The sequence below is a fragment of the Protopterus annectens genome, chromosome 7.part0, assembly GCF_019279795.1.
Source record: "Protopterus annectens isolate FY-2018-M chromosome 7.part0, PAN1.0, whole genome shotgun sequence".
Classification (NCBI taxonomy): domain Eukaryota; kingdom Metazoa; phylum Chordata; order Ceratodontiformes; family Protopteridae; genus Protopterus; species Protopterus annectens.
In genome coordinates, this window is record NC_056739.1 from 1,365,836,524 (window position 1) to 1,365,853,324 (window position 16,801).

Genomic DNA, 16,801 nt, shown 5'->3' on the forward strand with positions numbered 1-16,801 from the left:
TTTTTGTATTTACTGGTTGGCTTTTAAGTGACCTTCTCACTCATTGTTTTAGTTTGTTGTTTGGGATATTTTTGCAGTGACCCTAATGATAATGGACATCAGCTGGGTACAACAGCCCTGTGTTTCTAATGCTTAGTCAAACACTCTGCTTGTGCTGTGCTGACAACGTCATAACAAGGGTGAAATATGCATGTTCACAGCTAGTGGGGCTTGGTTTTATTGGCCTGAAAATGTCCATTAAAATGACAAAACAAGTCATGGGCATTCAGAATTGCCATTGAGCTGAAACATCTGATGTTCATAAGGTTAATTTGCATATATCTCATGTGACTCTAATGCACGAGGTTTTGGAGGTCACTCAGTGGAAGTTCTAGCTTTGCTGGAGTTTTCATTTTTGTTTTTACTGGTTGTTTTTTTAGTGACCTCAATCATTGTTTTAAAATACTGCAAAATCAAAATACTGAAAACACACTGGTTGCTAGCACTTACTATATTCCAGCACAAGTACATACAGAAACATATTACCCTTCAACTATATGCAGGGGGGCTTGTCCCCCTATGTCAGGGGCTGCGTCTCTCACACCCCCTGCTGCTTAAATATATCAGGTCCAAGATTGCACTTCACTACACTAAGTGGAATCTTGGAGTTGATATATTTATGTAGCAGGGGGTGTGGTGGGCGCAGCCTCCCACATGGGGGGTGCAGGGGTATTTACCCCTTGCCTGTACTTGGAGAACAGTAATATAGTTTGCGTTTTATTTGTTTCTGTATGTACTTGTGCTGGAATATAGTAAGTGTTGGTATCCTGTGTTTTCAGGATTTTGAGTTTTCATTATTTTGAGTTTTCAGTATTTTGAACTTTCAGGATTTTGGTCTTCAGGATTTTGGGCTTTCAGGAATCTGTAGCACTCCTCTCTACCAACACACGCCTCCTTGCCTAACTCCTCTCTGTCACTGACAACATTTTTACATTTGCTATCTGAGATTGATGGGTTTACTTAGAAAGGAAACATCACAGACACTCATAAAGCAAATAATTCCACAAAAAGCAAACATGGTTTATTACAACTGTTAAGCACTTTCAGTTGGAATAGACCTTGACATCATTAGGACTTTTTTAACACTAAACAAAAATGCAACTACTTCACTTAAATGTATAAAGAGATAATTTTATGATTAAAACAGTCAAATGGTGATAATTAATCACATGACAACATTATACAAATGGGAACATAATTTTGCTTATAAAAATTTTAAGTAGGTAACCATTTGAAGTACTGGGACCCTCTAGACCAAATCATGAAATGTCGACACTGAATGGCCAAGAGAATGGATTTACATATACTAAGGCTAAGATACCATTTGTCAGAACATTCCATTTTCTTCAAGACCTCAGAGTTGGTATATATAAGTTTGGGGGGTGTAGAGAGGGTTGCCTCCACTCTTGCAAAAAGCAGCTTTAAGGAGGAGTGATTTTCAACATTTGCTCTTCTCCTATGTTTTATGACTTTTTTTTCAGTTTGTTAGCACTTGGCATTTTGAGTGCCGGCATTTCAATAAGGAACCTTTTAAGTAACATTTTCCATTCTGTTTTTAAACAGAGAAGGTAGAAAAGCAGGTAAGGTGCAAGCTAATAGAAATATACGTAAACTGAGCTTGCAGATGATTAAAGAACATTACTGTAAGGGAAAGAAAAGAGGAGAAACATTTAAGCTGACAACATAGCTCAGGCTGTAAGACTACAAAGAAAACTAGATGACAATTGTATGCCTACAAGTGATGTAAGTGCTGACAACAATGAGATTACTGAGACCAATTCTTTTGTAGCAATTGTTAAGAGCAAACTTTACAGAATTAGAACTGGGACATTCTTAAGTTCTAGTCAGAAATTTTGCATTGCAATTATACAATTGTAGATTTGTCTCCAGAGAGGAAAATAAAAATTGAATAGTGTTATGTTTGCCGAGAGCAAAAATACACGATATAAACTGAGTCTTAAGAACACAGTAATGTGAGGAAGAGTAGAGCTGCTTTTATTCATGTTGTTTCAAATGATCTCATCTTTAAGGACTAATTTACTGTTAGTAGGCAACTTACAGCGCTCTTAGCATAGGTTGTATATGTATAAGGATACATTTTTTCAAAAGTCACATATAACTATAGAAAGTAGACTCAGTTCATCTTGAGTGAAAAGATTTTTTTTGGAAACATTTACATGAAAAATGGTCTATTTTAGAAAAGTGGAATTTTGGGTACACAAGTATTTGTGATGGGTGGAGTGCACTTGGCAAGACAACGGAATATAATTTTTGGAGCATATACAATGCAATATTTGATTAACAGAAGGCAGGATTTTTACCAGGTGAAAAATTCAACAGGTCACAGACAACAACATTTGATTTATCTGATCTGGTTGTTAAGGATAAGAACATTAGTACTATTATGTTTTTTTTCTATTGAACGATATACTACATTTATATAGAATTGATATTGTTATTGTTTGTGAAATCTGACTAAAGAGGAATGACTGCAAACCAGTTATTACAGGGTATAAATACTTTTTATGTAACATTTTGCCCCCACCCCCCCAAAAAAAAACAGCTGGAGGTATTATGATAGGTATTAAAGATTGTTATGAGATCTGTGGTTATTACATGTTCAGTGATCATACCAACACTGCATGTTATGCACCTATGACAAAAAGAGAACCCTGGAACACATTACAATTGTTATAGCATATAGACCACCAAAGTCAAGTGCTAATGGCCTATAGGAATTCATACATTTCTTCTGAAACACAGAATAGAAAAACAAAAACAGCTGGGGGTTTAAATGGTTGAATGCCGCCTTTATTTCTGGTTTAAATAAGAAATTGGTAATTACTGTTAATATAATTTTGACTTCATTATCGAGTTATTCTTGAATGTTTTCAGCTTAGAATAATATTGATTTACATCAGTTAGGAAATTATTTACAGTGGATGTTCAGGAACAGCAATTGTTGCAGATTGTAAATATACCTGCTGGGGAACAAAACATTCTAGATATTTTTATTTGGGTTCTATCAATAAGATTGTTCTGTCATGTCAAATTTTACAAACTTTGATGTGCAGTGATGATGCGTTTATGAAGGTTAAACTACTGTTAGATAAGTCTGCCAAACGTGAATCTAAAAATGCATGAAAGATTAATAACAGACTATACTGAAGCAAAACAGTCACTATGTAAAGCTAACTGCAGGTCCATAGAAAAATGTTTAAAAAGGAAAATTGTTTGAAAGCAATAAATAAATAAATAAATAAATAAATAAATAAATAAATAAAATTAAAAAAATGTAACATCAGAATCTAGGCATAAATGCTCAGTAGGGTATATTTCTATAAGAACAAGACAAACAATTAATATAACAGATTAAAAAGTATAAGAATTAGAAACCAGATGAGACTATAACTTTTAAACCTGAAATAAATGAAATGGACAGACTATAACTGTACTGAGCATAATAGGAAACATTTTATTGACAGATGTTGCAGGAATAAGGAATAAAGACATACACATTCATGAACTGTGTATAGATTCTAACATTTATTCTCAAACACAACAGATTATAGCCACTCCAGTGGCATAAAGGAATAAAGCTCTAACTATGACCCAGCAGCCCTGGGTTTAATTAGCAGCTTAGGTGACTAATGGGACAGTATGGAGAAGTTGCTATTCCCATGCCAACATAGTGATGCTTTGTGTACTGTGTGTGGGAGGTGGCGAAAGGGAAAGTGGGTGGGACATCTAATACAAAAAAAAAAAAAAATCCCTCACTGGATGAAAGCGCAGATGTCTAAGATCCCTGGACATCCTTAAGATCCAGCCCCAGGCTTGGGAGGGGGTGTAGGAGAATGAGTGCAAACCTGGTGTCAATGTGGAGAACTGGGAGCCAGGCTGATAATACTTTGATATGAGTGGACCAAAAAATTTAATTAAAATGCAACAAATTGTAAACATATTTGCAACATATTATCCATAATGGGGTAATACATTTTGCTAGTAGCATCCAGGCAACTTCACACAATTAAATTAACTTAGATTAAATTCAAAAAGAGTTATGCTAAGTGGACTCAAACAAAACACAGGGAGGAGATGGAATTAGTAATAATAACTTGAAAACACTTCAGACTGAATTTACAGTACTATTATATGTGTTATTCACTTGGTCGTTTAAATATGGAGAGATTCTGCAAGATTGGAAATATGGACTTGTTAAACCAGCATTTAATGGAAAGGGGACTAGGACAAACCCAAAGTCATATAGACCCCTAAGTTTGCTTTCTTGCTGTGGAAAAACAATTGAGAATGTTATCTGAATAAATTATTGTCAAAATTGGAAAATTTGGGACTTGAAACCAATATATCAGCATACATATGTTGAAATGGAGCTATAACAGCCTGTAACATGATGTTCTATATTAACACAATAACACATACAAATGAAAATTGTGCATTGATACAGTTTATATAGACTTAACTTCAGTGTTTAATAGATTCATACAAAAACACTCCCCGGGATTCATGAAGCTAGGCGCAAGGCCGGCGTTAGGCTTGCGCCGACCGTGCAGCGTGTAGATGGCGCACTAGCACCATATACATATTAATGAAGGCGCGCTGCCGCCACAGCCATGTGCATAGGAAATGAGCGCGAGTGCATGGGGTGTGTTGAAGTGCAGCAGGGAGGCGTGGAAATTTCAGCTGTTGACGTGCAACCTAAAATGCTGAATATTACAGTCTGCCTGCAATAGTAATCACACCAGTAAGTGTCCATGGATACTGAAACGTATGCAAAGAATGCAAGACAGTTCTTGCAAACACAAGAAGCAAACACAAATGCACGTTAGTGAATATCGAGTCTCCATTCCTCAAACAAATGACAATTAAAACCATGTGCCCGTATTCCAATGCAGTGTACATAGTTATACATACCAAGTGGAAGTGAAACGCATCATGTTAGCGTGCAAACAATAGCTACGTCTAGCACAATGGTCAGGGTTACCACCTGTCCCTCATTGTGAGGGATATTACACAGCTGGGCAGTTGTGTCCATACTGAAACCATTCTAAGTGTAAAATATCCTGTGACCGTATGACATAATTATGTCTGACATCGCATGTAATAGTCACGTACAATAGTAATATCCGTATGTAACATACCATGTTACAAGAAATAGAATAAGCAAGTATACGAAACAGACGGAGCATATAAACTGCAACAACAATAAGCCAACATGTAGGCATAAAACAAAAGTAGTATCCGTAGTACTGACTGTGGGTATGTGTTGTCATGTAGAATCTGATTTGTGTCCGGAAAATATCCCATGCTGGCAATATGAAAAGGTGGCAACCCTACCAATGGTCAGAGCAGTTTGCCAGAAATCCGTCCATATGCGGTCCAAGCCGTTTTTGTCAGGATGTGTAAAAGTTGAACGGGTATTACCTGGGTGTACCTACTATGTCATGAAAGATAAGTACTGGCGTGTATCTATGTGCGTGATGTACAGCATGTGGAAGGTGAAAAATGCCAGGGTAGTCCTCACACCCATACAGGTACCTGACATATGTAGTGTATGCAAATGTGTTCCCTTGACTGTGCCATGGGCCATCAACCAAAGAAGGGATGGATGGAGTGTCTGGAATATGTGTGTGTGGTTGATGGGTATTGTTATAATCCACAAAGGCGAGACTGTGTTGGATGCACAATAGGTGAACTGGAGGTGTATGAGGGAGCAGCCTGTGAATCAGAAAGAAACACATAGAACAAGCGTACACATCTGCAATACAACCTGACAGGCCATACTGTAGAACACAATCACACAAACATATGAATATTAAAATGTGCGATACACATGTACAGAAACGTCACCGGCACATACCCACAGAATGCTCTGGATGGAACTGGGCCATCCAAATGTAACACACCTGGATGCATAATTGAATACCCATCACCTCCTCTACAGCACACAACCCGCCCCCATTCTTGAACGTCCACCAAATCCAGCCATACTCGGGCGACTAGCTTGGCGCAGCCATAGCTACACATACTGACCACTACTCATATGTAGTAGGCAGTGTCACCCTAGGCAGTGTCAGGATTGCAAACTATGTATCCCTTAAATGTAAAACCCTAACACATTTTTGTAAATCCAAAGGAATGGATGGTTATTTCCTTGTTCAATTTTTGGATATCCCTCATGGGATACGTATCCTATGTAAACAGCAGACTTGGTATCATGACACGATGTCCACTCCTGTAGACATCTGGACAGAAGTTGTATGTGCAGTAGTGGTTTACGAAACTGTTCAGCCTCTAGATGGTCATGCAGAACCTACTACCCAGGATCAAACACCTGCCCGTGATGCACGTCTCCCCACAAGAATTATCGAGAGAATATATTGTACACAGTCACATAGTGGCACTTGGAAATAGGGTGATTAAGGCGCTGACGTAAGCAGGGTACCACCTGACCCACTGTGTGAGGGACAGTCACTGTTTGGGTAGGTGTGTCCTGACCAAGAATGATACAATGGCAAATGTCCTGTGATTGTAGGAAATAATTATGTACCATACGTCATGTAACAGTTGCCTAAAACAGTTATTTCTGGATGTAAAATATGTAAATCGGAGAAGAAACTGAATAAGCAACTAAAGTGCTACAGGAATAGGCTCTCATCTAGGAAAATAATGAATGTTCTAAACCCTGTACTGACCGTGGGTATGTGTTGGCCTAAACAATCTGGTGTGTCCAGAATATGGTCCATCCTGGACATATGTAAATGTGGCAACCCTACCAATGGTCAGAGCATTCACACAATAACTGGCCAGCCTCTGAATCACCCACAAAGCCAGTGACCTTTGGAGGAAAGGTGTTGAATGACACTTGAATGACCAATGACATTAATTGAGTAATAGACGCATTTAACTGCAGAAAACAAGTATTAATACATATGGCTCTGAATCTGTCAACACATTTCAAGTTAATAGTACTAATATTGTAGAAGTGCCCGTGATTGTCCCTTATTTGTCATTGCCTTGTCCCTGTCACTATTACAGAGGTCCATACACATATGTACACCAACCAACTGTCACATATGTAGACAGTACTATCGCATACCTGTAGTGAAGTCATAAGTGATGCCCAGAATAATATTCATCGTATACATGACTGAAATAGTCAAATGTGAATGGAAACACAAGTGGAACCACCAGCCACACTATATTATGTAGTGCCAACATAATAATCTGGTCAGAAGTGGCCAAACCCCTGCATCTGTAAACACAGGTAGAATGTTAAAATCGGGACAAACTCTGTCCATCTGCTAAATTTGACATTAGAACAGGATCAGGGAAGTGCTGGTCACCAGTCGGACAAACCTAAACCCAGATCACCATATGAACACCCTAACAATCAAACACACGTATGTGCCAGGACTATAAGCTTTGGAGTTCTGAATATCCTTGGAGTGAGTAAACATGCAGCACAGGTCCAGATCAGTAGGGAATAGGGAATGTCGTATGTGTAGTACAGTGGTTTTCTCAGCAGGAGAATGGATGCCTGCTGTGTAAGTGAAGCTGTGAGGCATATGTTAGGGTAGCTATGAACTATGGGTATACATAAAAATGAAGCAGAACACCAATAGTGTAGTGGTTAGAGCATCCCCCTAACGTAAATGCATTCCCGGTTCAAGTACGACTATAGCACATATCACTTTCATGTGTAATGAATGCCGCTGTGCTGTAAAGCCAACATTTAAACACATAAAGGTGAACGTGTGTTTAGCATGGGGACATTAACCGGATTCCATCAATCAAAGTGGAACTGTCATAATGAATAAGGCACACCTAAGCACAAAGAAGTGGCAGTAAATGTATGTAACTCACAATAAGGATATGCAAGTGCGCCTGCACGTGTGTAAGCAGCTCCCAGCATAAGAAATGTATGTTGTTTTGTTCAGATGTAACTTATATATGTATATATAGCTATATAGATGTGTGTATAGATATATATCCACAGACATAAAATAAAGAAATACATGAAAAGAAAAAAACAATTAAATATATATATATATATATATATATATATATGTATAGAATGAATGCCAAAAGGAGAAAGCATACACATGGGTTGTGAAGGGAATCAAGAGCAACTAAGGTATTATACAGTGCTTGCAGTGTATGTCAGATAAAGCTGCCCAAGAGTGAGCAGAGCACCGCTATTCACACCAGAGGCAGGATTATACCAGTGGGCATAATATCATTGAACTGCTATGTCAACATTACACACAGATGGAATGTAGTTCATGTTTTGACCACCTACACTTGTAACCCGCAAATGGCCGTAATCCATAACACCAGCAAAGGCATGTATGTTCAAATAATAAACGAGGTGGTACAAAATGTGTGTAGGGCCCCTAACGCTCTGGAGAGGGAAATGTGTAAAGGTGTGTCATGGCTGCAGTATCATGTGGATAATGGCTGTTATGCATGGAAACTTAACACGGGTTGGTTGGAGGAACTATGGCTATGCCATTATGGATACAAGAGTGCCAGGGTTGGTTGCGTTGGTTCCAATGGAGCGGCCCGTGTAGGTCAGCTAGTACATAGGTGCCATTCTCAGCTAGAGCATCTTCTGCATGGAGGCATGCGTGAATGGGCGTATGATCGTTGATGGCTGTATGTTAGGGCTGGCAACTATGCACGTAAAAGTCTATCAGCCAATAATTAGTGGACCGGAGTTCTGCTGTGGCAACCCCTAACCGGGAAAACCGAAAGGCACAACAACATGCAGACATCAATATGTTGACGTACATTCCTTGTAACACATGCACTCCATTTATTGACATAAATAATATGAATGTGCACAGACACAAATACAGTAGCAGGCATACTAGGCTGTGTAGATGAGGAATAGGCCAAATGACACTGTATCACATCACACTTATCAGCGGTCTGGGCATATGTTACTGGGAGGGCCAATAAACAAACGTTTACCCCCCACACCACCCAGCTAGGCTGGTCAGACATACAGACACGCAATAAAGGTAAATACACCGCTGCTTTCCAAACCACCAGCAGGAAAGTACCAGTGGGAGAGATCTGCAAGGTCTACACTTTAACCATGGATAACGGGGTCCCTTGCGGGACACCAAAAATTCACTATACAAGCAGCCTATGGTCATTGAGGCAAGCAGGATGTAGCTGTACATGGAACAGTAGGTTGTGCAAGTGTGATAACACATGGGTTGACAAGACGTACGACATGTGTCCTGAGACGGGGAGAGTGGGCAGTGTGTAAGGGTGTGTTCATACACCAGCAGTGCTCACAGTAAGTATGAGTCATGAGTGATGTAGAGTGGTGTCAGGTAGGTGAATCATGGGTATGCAATAATGGGCCTAAGTGTGCAGATGTCAGTTGGCAGAGATGTAGTAGGCATGCCCAGCGGAAGTAATAAATATTCCTATGTGGGCATTGCTGATGCTCATAACTCCCAAACATGAAGAGCATATCTACTGGATAGTCCGTAAGCCATTTGTGGAACACATAGGGATTATATCAGTGCCTTGTACCCGATTAGCATGGACATCCATAATTACGAATGTAACACAGTCCTAACTAAACACTTCCAGAACTAGTACATTTAGGTGGACAGGTGGCGGAATACACGTAATGATTAATGAATACATGTATGAGTCATGAACAGCATGTACCTCAACAAATGTGAATGAATACATATGCCCTGTGACTGTCAATGTGTCAGGTTAATAGAACCAATCATCTAAATGTGTCCTTCAGGGTGTTATGCAGTGTCCCTGATACAGTGTTCATTCTCCCCCATTCATATGTGAGGTCTGCTAGTGATGGAAAGCGCATATTCCACTGACCACCTTAGGTAGATGATAGCATAATAGTGTGGGGTTACCACCTGTCCGCCTTTGTGAGGGACACTCTACTCTGGGCAGTTGTGTCCTGCAAAATGAATGTTATGGCACATGGCCTGTGATATTGGGAAAAGAGTTCATATATTTTGTGTAATGGTGTCATAAAATGATATTGTTGTATCTGAAACAGGTACATGTTATAGGAAACAGTATTAGCAACTATAATGCTACAAGAATAACCTTAACGTATGCAAACCGGTGAAGTAGTCAGTATACTACTGGCTGTGGGTATGTGTTGCTTTGCCAAATGTGACAGCTGTACATATAGGTCCTATAGGGCTGTCACTTTTCCAAATGGCCAAAGTGGGAGCTGCTCTGTAGAAATGTCAGACGTACCAGGTCAGAACATACCTACAGCCATGCATAGTACAGACATATACATAGTTGCACAAATCAAAGCCTAGTCTAGCAGCAGTCAAGTTGCTTATGCTACTTCATCGCACAAATCAAAGCTTAGTCTAGCAGCAGTCAAGTTGCTTATGTTACTTCACGTAACATATCGACGTGTCATGTATACAATAACCGTCACATGCAACTATTACGACACGTAGAATATAATATTGTCCTGTAATCGGGACATTAGCTATGACTAGATTATTGTCGCATGACACATATGCCTAATGAGGGACTGTCCCATGCAAAGTGGGAAAGGTGTTACGCCTAGAATGTGGACAATCTAAAAGGTGTAAATCCTACAATAGGTATGCAGTAGCATGACCCGGTCGAGAGATGCGTTTCCCAAAACACATTTACATGTCAGCATTGCAGAGTATTCGTTCCCATGTATCAGCCAGATGGGAGCAGATTGTATGAGGAAGACGCATATTATATGATTACATCACGGGACAGGCCGCCGAGTCCATACAGTCAAACGCCTGCCGTAGCCTAATGTTTAGCCATACCCGATACTGTAATCATGTAGTCCGGTGTAATAGGCATCACAAGGGATCACGCCCACCCAGCGTGAGTGACAAATGGAAACACCAATGTCGGTGCACGTGCAAGTGAGTGAGCGAGCGGGTGTACGCGTGTTTGCCTACCAGTATGCGAGTATTGCACTGTTAAAGAAATGTGGAGTCTAAACATGTATAAGGAGCTGTAACCAGAGGTCAGCAGTGCTTAACAATGCTGAAACCCACGCACAACCACTCCCACCTGCTGGAATGTGCCTTACCCACTCCGTATCCAAAGGCGTTGTTCTGGACGAAAACAAACAACTGTCCTTTGCACGTGTTGGTAGCAATACCCTGTGCACACAGCTCATGTGATTTGCCAATACACCATGGCATATATACAGATAATAGACTGTACCTCACACATACCATACAGCACAGTCATCCAACAGTATAGCAAGGTATTGGCAGATATGTCCGGACCACTGGTGTTTGTAGACCTGGCCATTCTGTGTTTCAGTGTGTGAGCATGCCCAGTATGACTGTTACGCATGTTGTCGACTGACATTACCATCATACCATCATGTGTTTGAGCATGCCCAGTATGGTCAACTGGATTGCATGTGTCACATGTCCATATAGTCAGTACTGTGGTGCCGACCCCTGCGTTGTACACTGACAGGTGGCATGCTGTATCTGCAGAGTAGCTACTGGTCATGTGGCATTGACTGTTGCTACATTTCTGCACAGCATGGGGGGACATTCAACTGCATCCACAGTCCTACACAGCACCGGGGGTGGTGCACCTGACTCTCACATGTGTACGTTGGAAGGGAGGCACAGCTGACAGTTGTACACATTTGCAACTACTGTAACGGTATGCTAGGTACTCCATTTTAGTGTGTAGACTTACCTAAATTGCTGGTTGGAGGCATACCAGTGTACATCAGATCCTAGCTTGAATTACCAGCATAGTGGTTTCAGATGTCCTAGCCTTCACAACCTGCATCCAACTGCCTGGCCTGCTGTAGTCTGTGTGTGTGTTTGTGGGGTTGGGGTCATCCATTGGGCATCTCCAGAGGCCATTGTATAGCATTTCTCTTTAGTGGTATACACCTGTCCAGCTGTATGAGACTTGTGTGGGCTATATGGACAGACATGATGTTCAGCCCATAACCTGCAGTGGGTTAGGACACCCTGTGTACTACTGGCTACTATTGTGATCCCGGTTTGTGCTACAGATGTCATGGTGCCACTATGGACATGCACTGTCTGCTGCCCTAACAGTCGGCCACCAAATTCCCTTGTATGCTCACATCCATACCATAGCTACAGGTAAATACACATTCTAATACAACTGCCAACTGGTAGGTTGATTGACTTACCTTGGGGGTGTTCCAGAGTTGAGGATGGTGCTGGAGGACTGCCTATGTCAGATGCACACAGTGCACTTCCTGTACATGGCTGAGCACAGGTAGTGTCATATTTGGCATCCCTTGTACTGTCTGTACGAGTCAGAGAGGGTGAAATTCCCTGGGTACCTACTGTGTCAGTGCATATGTCATGTGTTGCCTCCTTGCCAAGGACAGGTCATACTGTGCATGCCTCCTTTTGCCGATTGGGTCCAGCTCAGGTAATTCCTCCTCCAAGTCACACTGTACCTGTACAGGCCTTGGCATTGGTGGCGGGCTGTGTGGCCCTGCCCCATGCTGTTCCTGCTGCAACTGTTACCGCAGGATCAGATTGTGTAGCATAGCACATACCATAACATTTTTTTTTTTTTTTTTTTATTGTCCTAACTTGGAGCTTAACTCCTCAGGCCTCTACTGAAAATGGACATGTATCCAGTTAGACTAGCCCAGTTAACAAATGTAAAATGTAAAATAAATAAAATAACAATTTGTGTGCATGTAGTTGGTGAATACTGCAAGGCTCCATCAGATGTGACCAGACACCAGAACTGTGACCTCAGCATCCCAAACACATGCTCAATTATATGTCTTGCCTGTGCTTGTGCCTCAGTATGGTGTAGTTGTTCAGGTGTATGTGCATTGCTGATGGGTGTCATCAGCCACGACTCCAGTGGTTACCCAGCATTCCCCACTATGTGACTGTAGGGGATGTCCATATTGCCAAAGGTGTGGTACAGCTGTGTCAGATGCCATATAATGGAATCGTCATAGCTTCCAGGGCAGACAGACACACATTCAGTTTAATGCCCTGTCCATCGCATACGGCCTAGCTGTTGGAGGGTATGCCCCTGCAGTGACTGTAGGCCCTACCCTGCTCACCGGGTGGTGCTTTGATTTGTACGTGCGTGCAGGCTATAGCACCCAGTACCCCAGGGTAGTCTGCCATTTGGTGGGAGAGACGCATATTGCTGGACAACAAAATACGTGTGTTGAGGACATGTACTTGTTCACTGGCATGTGGTGACATGGCGTCTATGAACTGGTGCAATACTCTGGATGCAGATGCCTGTGAGATCCCCATGATATCCCCAGTTGTGCATTGGGAGGTACCTCTGGCTAGTATACCTAGGCCAACACATACCTTGGTATCCACTGGGATGGGTTTCTCTCGGCCTGTTCGATGTGTCAGGTGTGGCCAGAACAGCGCAACAAGTTGCTGTAGGAGGTCTCTGTCCACCCCATAGTGCTCAATTATCTCCAGCCCATGTAGCCCCTGGTAGGTTACCCTGGGTCTGTAAAGTGTTCTGTTACCTCACTAAGGGCTGTTTGGCAGCATTTACATCCTCACCACCCACAGCCTCTTGCTCATGTTGGTCCATGTTGCCTGCTGCAACCCTTCTCATTTGGTTGGATTGTGTTGAGAAATGTCCCCGCATGTATACACCAGTGGTGTAGAGTGTGGGAGAAACCTGTGTGTATGGTGCTTGGTCACTTTACCGTAGTGTTCATGGGCGGGCTGGCCATGTAATCTGCTGATTGTGCTAAGTATCACCTGTCTGTGCAGCCTGTTCACCTTGACTACTCTACTACTGCTGTTGTTCCTCCCAATTTCACCAGGCAGGTATAGACACACCCCTAGCTTAGGTATGCTATGATAGGAGCAATCCCGAGGCACAGGGCTCCAATGTACGTACAGTATGCCTAAAACCCCTCCCATGCCTTCACCTATATTCGAGGTCCTGCACCCGGCTATCTACACACATACACTCTTGGGATCTGAATCACACCCTGAGGATAAACGGGATTCACTATTGTCAACCTCATTTGCATAGTATTGTCTTCTAATGCATAGTTATATGACCCATACTGATCCTCCAAATTAATAACCACTGCCTACTGTCGCTCAGATCCACAGCCAACTGGTTAAAGGTGCCTTACTATCACCGTATTCGATGTCCCTTGTTCTTCCCATCAACAAACAAATCGGTCTCTACACGACTAGAACCCAGGACCCTGTACACCACAGATGATGTGCTTTACCACTAAGCCATGGCAGATATACATACATCCAATGTGATCACGTACAGATCATCCAGTACAGACATTCAATAGTGCTAATGTCCACATACATATATATATATATATATATATATATATATATATATATATATATATGTATATGTATATATATATATATATATATATATATATATATATATATACATAGATATATATATATATATATATATATGTATATGTATGTACACACACACATACACACACACACACACACACACACACACATACATATATACACACAGACGTAGATATTGAATTTATATCACAGTGGACCACATGACACCCAAGCATTAGACAAGAATGAAAGGGAAACCACATGTGCCACCTGCATTATGTAGTGGTATTACTATCAAGGCAAGTGTGTTACATTGCATCACATGGGTCAGATTGTAGTAAGAGTAAGAGTAGGATTGCTGACATTTACCCACCAGACCTATTGGCGAATGTATGTGTATGTGTTGACAGCCCAGTCTCTTGGCCGATTATGACATTTGTGGACACTATATAGGAATGCAACAAAACACACTCAGCACATCCTGGAGCTAGCCACTCACAGATACCAACACATAAGTTACATCTGCCAAACACACACACCTGTCATGACTTGGAATCGAACACTTACTTGTATATTCTATCACACTACAGCATTACACAGTTACAGAATGTGCTACAGAGGTTACTGGAGCACAGTGCTCCCAGTGGCATACTTCTAGGTGGGTGACATCATCAGCAAAGGCAAAGACGCCGATAGGGAATGTATGGAATGTGAGCAGTCTAAAAGCATTATCGTGTCCCCAGGCAGCTGGAAACACACACACACTTGGCAGGGCTGGGAGTTGAACATAGACCTAAGTACCTTATCACAATACAGCATTACGCAGTTACAGAACATGCTACCATGATTACTGGAACACAGCACTCCCAGAGGCATACTTTTAGGTGGGAGACATCATCAACAAAGGTGCCAATAGGGAATGTATGGAGAATGAGCAGTCTAAAAGCATTACTCTATCCCTAGGCAGCTGGAAACACACACACACTTGGCAGGGCTGGGATTTGAACACAGGCCTAACTATCTTATCATACTACAGCATTATGCAATTACAGAACGTGCTACCGAGATTACTGGAATGCAGCACTCCCAGAGGCATACTTCTAGGTGGGTGACATCACCAGCAAAGGCAAAGATGCCGATAGGGAATGTATGGAGAGTGAGCAGTCTAAAAGCATTACTCTGTCCCCAGGCAGCTGGAAACACACACACACACACACACATGGCAGGGTTGGGATTTGAACATACACCTAACTATCTTATCCCTCTACAGCATTATGCAGTTACAGAACGTGCTGCCGAGATCATTGGAGCACAACACTCCCACAGGCATACATCTAGTGGATGACATCATCAAGAATGGAACAAGTGCCGATAGGGATTGTATGGAGTGTGAGCAGTCTAAAAGCATATTACTGTCCCAAGGCAGATGGAGACAAACACACAGGAGTGGTGTGAGCAGGACAACTGCCTATCTACGGAGCACTATTACGACACTACATAGATACGAGATGTGCCACAGACAGTACACCTTTCAAGAAGTCAACCAGTGTGTTCAATGTAGGAATCCATGCTGATGTGGGGTATGGACATCTGTTGCCTGGATGACCACTATCGCTATACAGGATTACAATGGTCATGCCCATACACAGAGGCACATAACTGACACAAGGTATCACTGGGCATGCTCACACACTTAGTAGCAGACGTCCGTTTGGAATGTACTATGTGTCCATCTACACAACGGTGTACTGGGCATGCTCACACACTTAGTAGTGGCAAAGGGCTGTCATGTATGCACATGGATTCTAAACACGGAAGGGCACAGTGTGTCGATAGTCAACATTGTTAACACAAACACTGCACTACATATATATGACACTGGTCTTCAGTGCTAGATGTGTAGCATTCGTAATCACAGCTGACAATCCAGATCCAACAATGGGGAATACGGACATCTCTGCAGTGAGGAACACCTGGCATATGGCACAGTTGTGCACAATAGCACTACCACTGTACACCTCAGATTCAGACATGTGGGCCATAAGACCGTGACAGACTGCACCAGGTGTTAGTGTCCCCATGTACATGAATGCCACTCACATGTACTGACCAGTATACACTCAAGAGCCATCACAGATCTGTCAGATGCAGATCACATTGGTAAATGCCACATTCTACTATGTAGCCCTCAGACATCACCATGTCCTTGGACCAGCAACACACATCCATACATTAGTACAACACCATGTTACTCATGACCAGTGAACTGCACATAACTCCTTAGCAACTGTGCAGACCAGACATGTACTGACAGGGTTCCATCATGTGTTATGCAATGCAATGACACCACTGTTCATAACCAGGTTGGCTCTACACATAAC